Source organism: Octopus bimaculoides, chromosome 6, assembly GCF_001194135.2.
Source record: "Octopus bimaculoides isolate UCB-OBI-ISO-001 chromosome 6, ASM119413v2, whole genome shotgun sequence".
NCBI classification, from domain to species: Eukaryota; Metazoa; Mollusca; class Cephalopoda; order Octopoda; family Octopodidae; genus Octopus; species Octopus bimaculoides.
Window position 1 is genome coordinate 36,635,013 of NC_068986.1, and position 10,093 is coordinate 36,645,105.

The 10,093-nt window shown below is 34.2% G+C and overlaps 1 protein-coding gene and 1 long non-coding RNA gene across 3 annotated transcripts in view; one reads left to right on the forward strand and one right to left on the reverse strand.

The window, feature by feature from the left end:
• Window positions 1-719, forward strand: part of LOC106867501 (uncharacterized) — a 6,307-nt gene extending 5,588 nt beyond the window's left edge. Inside the window, exon 3 of the long non-coding RNA XR_001409156.2 lies at window positions 304-719. This is a non-coding gene — a long non-coding RNA (uncharacterized LOC106867501). The remainder of the gene's footprint in view (window positions 1-303) is intronic.
• LOC106870527 (BAI1-associated protein 3) overlaps window positions 1-10,093 on the reverse strand; it is a 1,007,871-nt gene that overhangs the window by 972,474 nt on the left and 25,304 nt on the right. The window lies entirely within an intron of this gene.

A 10,093-nucleotide genomic window follows, 5' to 3' on the forward strand; every position in this document is an offset into this window, starting at 1 on the left:
TTTATTTATATATATATACTTTTATTTATATATATATAATGTATATACATATACATGTATGTGTGTACGTATGTGTGTGTATGTGTGTGTATGTGTGGGGGGTGTATAGATACCTTACCAGATGTGTGTTAAATACTTGTATATATATGTATCTGTTTGAGCGTGTATTGTTACGCGCGCTTATGTGCGTGCTTGAAAATAACCGAAAGTAAATTAGTTGGAGTGGTAACTCAGTCGAAGTATAGTATAAATGGTATGTAATAGAAAATCTAAGAATGTTTTTCATCTCCTTTCATTTGACAGGGCCAGGTTAAGAAGACGCATTACTATGTCACCACTTCAATCAATCTTATATATTAATGGAAGTTGTCACCACACTATAAACTCGAATTGTAATCTCATCAATGAGAGGAATCTGAAGTTATGAAGCCATATTCGTAGATAAAGTATTGGACATAGATACCCGTCTCATCTTTCGCAATGGTAGTAGTTTCTGACGTGAAATGATTAATATTGAGGATGCATAGATACGACAGTACTAAGAAAATAGTCACCACGAATCTTCTATCCCCGTGTCGTAGAATTCTAGATTGAATCAGCAATTGCCAAATTTCAGCGGGGTGTATTATAGATATAACATATCTAACACCATGTGTTAAAAAGAAATATTACGGGGCATTACATTCGACACATTAAGGATTTAATTTCTCATTTGATATAGGTGCAAAATTTCAGAACTATATCAGCTATGTTCAGTATATGAAATACTTTCTTATGAAGGTTGAATATTAAACACCTCGCACTAAATATGTTTTTCTTTCTAATTTTAAGAAATAATACAAAGACGTACACACATGCACACACAGCGCATATATGTGTATGTATGTGTGTGTATGTCTGTCTGTCTGTATGTATATATGTGTGTATGTATGTAAGGCATCCCCGCATAGTGCCACCTTAGTTTACGGAATTTCTCGCGTACGGAAATTGTGAAGTATGTATACTAATTTCAGCATACGTTTTAAACCTTTGCCATTACAGAAACCTGAGAATTAAAAAACTAGACTAGCTTCTAAACCAAAAGGTCGCTTTGAGGCAGTCTACCGCGAGATCAAATTAATTACCAATTTAAAAATACTATCATCATGGGACATAGATACACATATACGTGTGAATGTGCATGTGTGTATGTATACATGAGTTTATGTATGCGTCACTATAAGCCCATATGGAGTGTGAGGTGAACGTCTTGCATTTTTAACAATGAGTGTCTCTTTGTCTATATCTGTCAACCAATGTACTAATATATCTATCAATGTATCAAAATCACTAATCGAGGAGTGTTTGAATATTTTTGCCCTTAATAAACCTAACATGGTCTAAAATTTACAGGTGTTTCCTTCTCTGAGCTGTACAAAGAGATGACGTGCCATAAACGTCAAACAATTTGGGGCAAATTCTTCACCACTCAACGAAAGTGATGAACTGTGACAGAGGTTAATGTCCTTCATTCTCTCAGTAACTTTCATTCCACTATCATCATCTTTCACATTGAAGCCAATATCTTTTGAGGTAATATTGTACTCTTTAAGATATTTCTCTTCAAATGAGTTTTACAAATATACTCAGCATGTTTAGAAATTATTTCTACGCGTAGAATTGTTAGCGTTACTTGTGTTATTTAGGCTAGCATGTCGAACAACCAGATAGAAACCTCTGTTGGCTAATATTATAGCTGCACCTGGTTTAACATTGGCTGTAAATGCGTGATTACATATTATTTGTAAACAGAAAGACAAGACAAAAAGTAAGTGTTAAAACGGTTTTAAATGTAATAAAACACGCTGGTGACGGCGATAAATTGCTGGCTGTAACTGATGTGACATTCCGAATACAAAGTTCCCGGTCTGCAGCCTGAAATAAAGATTTTCTCTCAATAAACACTGTTTGTACTGAAGTCTTTGAAGCCCCTATTAATCATAATTCAGTCGGTGATTTCATTGACATTACGAAAAATAAGCAGATAAAATTACGCAAGATGAAACGAATATCAATATAAATGAAAAAGAAACTGGCTCCATGCCAGTAAGTAGATTGTTGTGGGGATGTTATGAAAGATGTTCAAAGTTACATCAGCAAATCCTAATAAACGAATTCCGAAACTGATGCTAGACCAACGCAGATTCAGATGTTTGAACTATCCTAATCACTATCAGCTACAAGGAAAGCACTAACATATACACGCGCAACAAACAAACAGACACACACACGAGCGCACAAATACACATCTACACTTAATACATATATATAGAATATATCTATACAACGAATATAAATATCTGTATGTATATATATGTATATATATATAAATAACATTTAAGACATATAAGACATATATATAAATATATATATATACATAATGTATCTATATAATATATTATATGTTGTAGATACATAATATACACACGCACACATATATATATATATATATAAAATATATACAATATATATAGAATATATTTATAATATATTGTTATTATGTGTGCGTGTGCGTGTACGCGTGCGCGTGTGTGTGCAGTGATATACATCTGGAAATTCTCAAAGAAGCTGTACCAAACTTTGGCACAGAAAGTTACGCCAACAGCAGAACAGGAAGCCTTTGCATAATGTCAAAGAACCAAAATCGCTATCACGATAGAGGATTAACACCTTGGTTTTCAAGGTCCCTTGACTCTTCAATATTGTCCCAAAACGCCAGAGAGACCTACATGGGGTTATGTGGGTGCCTTTAAAACAAAACTGGATCGCCATCAATATCAAAGCTCTGCAGGAACACTGAAGTATAAACGTCTAGATTGAAACTTCGTTTTGCAACCTTCTAATTTTGATTTCAGTTCTACGCTCAATCCGCATAAAAAGAAACATACATACGCTTATACATGAATGTGCGTGTATATATGGCTCTATGAGTGTTTCTATGGACGTCTGTGTGGTTTTGTGTGTGTATATGTATGTGTGTGTGTACATGTAGAGACAGACACACTCATACGCAATTATACATATACACACATATGATATATAAGTGCTTACATGTCAGCATGCACATTTTCACAGAACCACATACGCATATCCTCGGGCATCTAATGAATATATACACATTCATACTTACATATCATATAAAATACCTACAATGTTATTGTAAAATTGGTCGGACAAGGAACAGTCCATTAATCAACATCTGATGTAATACATGCACAGAAATCAAAAATTCTTTTTTGTTTCTTAACATTATTTCATCTCCCTGACAATCTGTCATGCGTATGCACGCAAATGATCACGAGGATATATACATAGAACATAAACATACACACACGCACGCACATGCATATATTTCCCTCCTGTTAAGTATCTCATATCGTTTCTGATGAAAAGATATCCCTAATATCCTCGAAACAGCTGTAAGACTACCTTTATAAATGTCCTATAAATCCCACATAGCTTTGGTTTCGTTGACACATTATATTTAACACACACACACGCTCACACACACATATACATACACAGATAGATAGATAGATAGATAGATAGATAGATAGATAGATAGATAGATAGATAGATAGATAGATATACACGCCACACGCACATGCGAACAAACGCACAGACTCAAGAAATAGCACCATGTACATCTTTCCTTCGTTATACATACTTGTTTCAAAATACATCTACTATGCATTAATTTCAAGAACTGCATTGCCTGTTCCATATTTGTCTAGAAAGATGAGAACTGATTTTGGAAGTTAGAATATTATTTTGGTGCAAAAACGTGTTGCTCGATAAAACATTCTCTGTAACGTTCTAAATATATATTTATGCAGATTATATCAAGTATTAAATTGATTTCCTGCCATGCATATGTACTCTATCTCATTCTGATTAAGGTGAGATGTGATATAGCTGATAAGATACGTAACTTTTCTCGAAGGTTTTTATTCCCCGGGTACATGCTCTGCGAAAGACAATAGTAATATTATATGCAGTTTGGATATTTGAAATATAATACATTTAGTTCCCTTGTGATATTAGAAAACTGGTCTTAGAGAGTTATAGCTTTGAACCCCATATTTTAATAACATATATATGAGACGCAGTCCGCCCAGCTTCTGTCTACTGGATACCAGACACGATCCATAAGACATCGATAAACACGACGTATGGAGGAAGAAGCTTTCTGAAGGAGAATTGAACCGAGATATATACGGCTACGAAGCGACTTTTCGAATCAAAACAGTCTTGCCTGCACCTAATTCAAATTTTTTTGTGATCTCTTTATCTTGTGCAAGTGTCAATTAGTGGAAAATTTACCATTTTAGTAGGTGTTAATGAGGGGGAAAGCATTTAAATATTCATTTTACGATTAATGCGTGTGAAAGTGATGAATTGCAGTTATCGATACAGACAAAATGCCTGTAGATATTTTTTTCTATTTCTTAGAATTGTGAATTCAAACCGGGCTATATTTGCTTTTCTACCTTTCGTCATCAATAAAATACATTTACTTGAGAAGTTATTTGACTAGATTTGATCGAAAAGATCGATTTGATCGAAAGCTGATCTCTTCTCCTAAACAATTCGAATAAACCCTTAAAAACCATATTTCTTACTTAGCAACAATATCCATGGCTTAGTTCATTCAATTCTAGGATAAATTCATATTAGAATATAAAAAAGTAATGTTTTCTTCATACCAATTCAGGTATCTTAGTAGCCGTTCCTTTCGGATCAACAGGATTACGTCTAATCTCAGCCATTTGGAGAAGTTAGTTACAGATGTTATTTGTGACCCATTAATTTTGTCGTATACCAGCATATGCATGTTTCCAAGAAGTGGATCCAATGCTAAAATTAGAGATCAAGCACTCAAAGCTAAAAATCGTCACCCAACTAGTTTGCATAAGGTCACTTCCTGTCACGTTCCGTCTTTTTGTCCACAGCTCATTGACTACTTTCTCGCTCTCTTCTACGGATTATACAAGAGTTTCTACTCCTTGGGAATAGCTGGGTCTGCATTCCCGCTCCAATTGTTTCTCATATTTACTTTGCTCTTGTGTCCAAATACCAGGCCTCTCGCTGGGTCTGCATTCCCGCTCCAATTGTTTCTCATATTTACTTTGCTCTTGTGTCCAAATCCCAGGCCTCTCGCTAGTCATCAGACCCAGTCCATCTTTCTCAGAACGTGGCTCTTTCTAGAAATTTCTTTCTGTTCATATCTGTCCTATTGGCGTTCAATAGGAGCGTTAATGATATCAATTTCACGGGCTACGCGTCCCTGTGATGTCTATGCAACTGCTCGTTTCTTCATGTATAGCATCTGAACAGATTACTTTTGAGGAATTACATGCTTCATTCGCTGGTTATGAGAATGTACGTTACATTTCATCAATTACTTGTATGCATTTGCTATTTAATGCAAAAAACGTAGTGTCATTCAGATGTCAATGTATAAATTCTCAATACTATTATTTCGATATTTATCAACTAGTTTAGATATTTCAACTGTAAAGCAATGGAACACATTCTACTCCGGTTTTGTTGTCAAATAGATTTAAGTGTATTTACAAAGAAGAAAAACTTGGTCATGATACGAATTTGCATGCATGACTATTTAGCAAATGAAAGGAAAGACGACTAACGGTTTAAATATATTAAGCATATACCTTATTTTGTCTGCTTTGCTTTTCTCAATGTTTTCTATATCATATATTTTTATGCTGTTTTCTTTAACTTTTGATGGTTCTTTGTCAGCTTATTCCACCCATTTGTATAACTCCCGTGCCTCTTTCCATTTCGCATATTTTACGTTTAAAATATGACTAAAACGTCATATTTTAATCAAACTGAACCTAACTTTGCACAGTGGTTTGGTTTATAATTTATATTTCCTTAAATTATTCCAACTAGCATGTGTCATTTTTTTCAGATATTTTCCCCTCTATTGCAAATTTTTATGACAATTTCTAAACATGAGTTGTATTATTATATCAATATATTGGATCCTGGCGCGTTATCAGTTACCTTTCTGCTCCCTCATAAAATGATACTCTCCCTATAGATATTTTAAACGTAACAAAGTCTATTTGTTTATGAAAATGTTTATTTTATTTGTTTTGTCATTTCCCGTACACTCGTAAGCTCATACCACTACGAAGAGGGTACAACCAGGATAAGAACCACTGCTTCAGATATTTTACAAAGTCACCGATATCATCCATTTTCATGTTTGATTTTACCCGGTTGAGTCTGAAACAAAACTACACACAGCCGGAAAGTGCATTAACATCATCGTACAGCTAATACTACCTCAATGTATATTTTCACTCAATATTTTAATGTACATAAACTTAGACACACAAATTACTCGCATATACACTACCAAGAATCCTCGTAAACCGTATGACTCGAGTGACATAGTAATAGTTTCTTTTCACTTTCTTCGTAGTTTCAAATCTCGCAAAACGCACAAAGGTCACTAAATTTCTAATGAACTGGCTCACTTGTTATGCACCAAACAAGATTCTCGAAATTGTTTCTCTATTTCCCAAATTAGTGTTCCATTATGTAAAAAATAAATGATACAAGAAGAAAGAATAAAAACAAGTTTCATGACGTTTAATTTCTTTACAGACTATTACCATAATCAAGACAAATAAACTGAGGTCAATTCTCTTGTGAATTTTTCCGCAACAACTGTTTATATAATGTTAATATTAGAAACCTTTTTTGTTTTGTGTTGTCAATCTAAATGTGTGCTATGTTACATAATCAGTCTGTCTGATGTAAATCGTAATGGCTGAATGTACAATAAATCCGTTCATTTATTTATTTTTTTTTTCATAACTTTTTGTATTGATAGCGTTGTGTCTAAAAATTATATCTCATTTAGATTTCCAAGCACGTGCTGGATTTATTCGTGCCAAATTAATCTGCCAGAAAAAAAAAAATTATTAAATTTACGAAACCAATTTAGTGATATAGCACTGAATAATACCTCGAAGAATGAATGCAAGCCACAAGCTTTCAATTTTCTTAGCTTTGTATAAATGACTTATTTCAAACTTAATTAGTCCACGAAGAAAACGAAAACCTTCTTCCAATGTGTAAACAAATGGATTCACTTAATTTCCATATACTAAATACACAGGCGCGCGAGTTCACGCGCACACACGCACAGATACATACACACAAACACACATATATGCATATATACATTCATTATTCTTATACAATAAAGTTATTGACAGTCACTTCGAAGTTTCGGCCAGCTAAGCCATTGTCGGAGATTAATATATATATATATATATATATATATATATATATATATATATATACGAGGACACCTGATGAAGGCTTGAGAGTAAATCAGCCGAAACATTGTGGTAACAACAAACAATATTAGGACATATATCCGTCCAATGCAAATAATATATGTGTGTGTGTGTGTGTGTGCGTGTGTGTGTGCGTGTTTGTGTGTTTGTGTGTGTGTGTGAATGTATTCATGTATGTATATACTTATAAGTATATACCCTATATCGATAAAAACATGCGCTCTTTTATAGTAACATTATATTATTAGAACGCAGGTGTAACTCTGCATGGTCTTCTCCTCATCTTTTTCAAATATGTGACTGAGGTGAGGAAGGGAGTCCGTTATCCTCTGACAGGAGATCTAGTTTTAATGCTTGTAACGGGCGAAAAATTGGCTTCACCAAAGAATTTCGTGTGGCTGATGATTTCTTATTAAAGTGCATAGAGAAAGGAAAAGAAAAAAAAATGTCAACGAACTGTCATTTTGATTAAATAGACATCTTTTTCAGTCATTCGCATAAAGTCAGGTGACACATTTCTAAGATTTTTTCGAAGTAGATCTTTTTGTATAAAATAGTAGTTTCTATATTATGGGATGAAGGTGGAACTAAAGCGACACCTGTCAGTGGAATACATAGTGAATAACGAATGTGCCATGATTTTATTGCTGGCTTTTAACGCGAACAACTGTTGCCATAGAAACAGGAAGTATTTAAGATGAACAGCGATTAGAGTAAACCAAAAGAATGGATAAAAGAATGACAGAAGAAAGAAGCGAAAAGACGATAAGAATAAAATCAAAATTGCAAAGAATATCATTAATAAAGAACTGATAAAATCAAAACAATTAACACGAAATAAAATGAAAATAGATTCAACAGTACTTAAACAGGCATAACAATGATTTCTTTTAATATTGTATATCTTTGAATATATCTTTTATCTTTAATTTGTTTCATTCATTAGACTGCGGCCATGCTGGAGCCGCACCTTGAATATTTTTCTCGAACAAGCTGTAACCCAGGACTTAATTCTTTTATATAAATAAAATAAATTCTCCCTTTTAAAGCCTATCCAGGTTCATGGGCCCGGTTTCCCGGTTTTACATTTGTCTAGGGACGCAGGCAGTGCATGCTGCATGAATTCACAAGGAACACTTCAGCAATGGAAGTGGTGTGAATCATTCGGTGTGTCAGGTGACACCCATGATGATCTGGTCGGTTTGGCTCGGGAAATATTTCTCGAGCGGATTTTCCTCCATCTGAACACAATGTAGTTTCAATATTGGGCTTCTGAAACCGAAGTTGATGAAAATGCAAAGCATACTCATTGAGAATTTTCAAAAGAGTTCAATTCAAGTCACGTTGCGATCATAAAACTCCTTAATGAACAACGAAGACTCAGTAAATTTGGTCTTTGCGTTCTTTATCATACGACTGCTTCTTAATGCAACCAAAGAGTTGCATTCTGCTCGTCGCTGCAGCATAGACTTGGTACCGAATGTTTCCCAAATACATGGGGTTATGTTATAAATATAGCATTCTAGACAAAAGAAGCAGTTGCATCTTTCCCATCTTAAATTGCAACACAAATTCCTTCCCAACTTAATACATGCATACATTCAGACATACATACATGCATACATACATGCATGCATGAATGCATACATACCTACATACATACACGCATACATAAGCAAGCACATTCATACATACATACATACATACATACATACATACATATATGCATGCGTGCGTACGTACGTATGTACATAAATACATATGCAAAGAGAGAGAGGGGGGGGCAGAGAGAAGGAGAAACACGAATATCTGAAGCCTTATGCAACCGTTTCTTGTGTAGTGACGTTTAATCTTCTCAATATAAGTATGTGAATTCAAACAAAGAAAACATTCACCTGAGTCCTTATGATTGAAAACAATGTTAAAATAGGAAAACTGAAGCTTTAAGAGTCTTCAGTAGGAAGAAAATAAGAAGCATGTTGACAAGGAAAATATAGTCAGAAAACTAATAAACACTAGTGTATACAATCTGTCTCTGATATGTTCTTTCCAGTTTCTTATTGTAAACAGCTTCATATTGGAAACCCAAGTTTACATTATTTAGAATTGCTGACTACATGTTTTATTTTTTTAAACCACGATCGCACTCACATACGAGTATAGCTATTCATATATCTCAATGAATATAATTTCTTTTTTAATTTTCAAGGTGTGGAAGATTTTGGATGAAAATTTCGCCATCTGTTCTAAGTGCCGTGCCTACAAATTGCCAACATTACACGGACTATCTAACTACAGTATATAAATGAATATTTAATAAGATGTCATTGAAGATTTTTCATAAAAGGCATACTCATTAACGCCGCAACATTTACTTCGGACTAAAAGGAAATCTTGATGAAGATTTAATGTGTGATGACACTAGCCCCAACGATACTAATTCCACGTGGTCCCTCAGTTTTTTCAATGAGCTGCAATTTCACAACGTATACTATGTATACCATTTGTGAGTTTGCCTAAGGCCTTATTTCCACAACGCCAGCTTAATTTAATTCGTCCTTAATCGAAATACATCTGTTATTATGTCCTGTTTTATTATTTTTATTGTATTTGTGTGTCCAGCGTTACACACACACACACACACACATATATATATGCACAGACACACACACACGCACACACACACACACACATATATATGCACAGACACA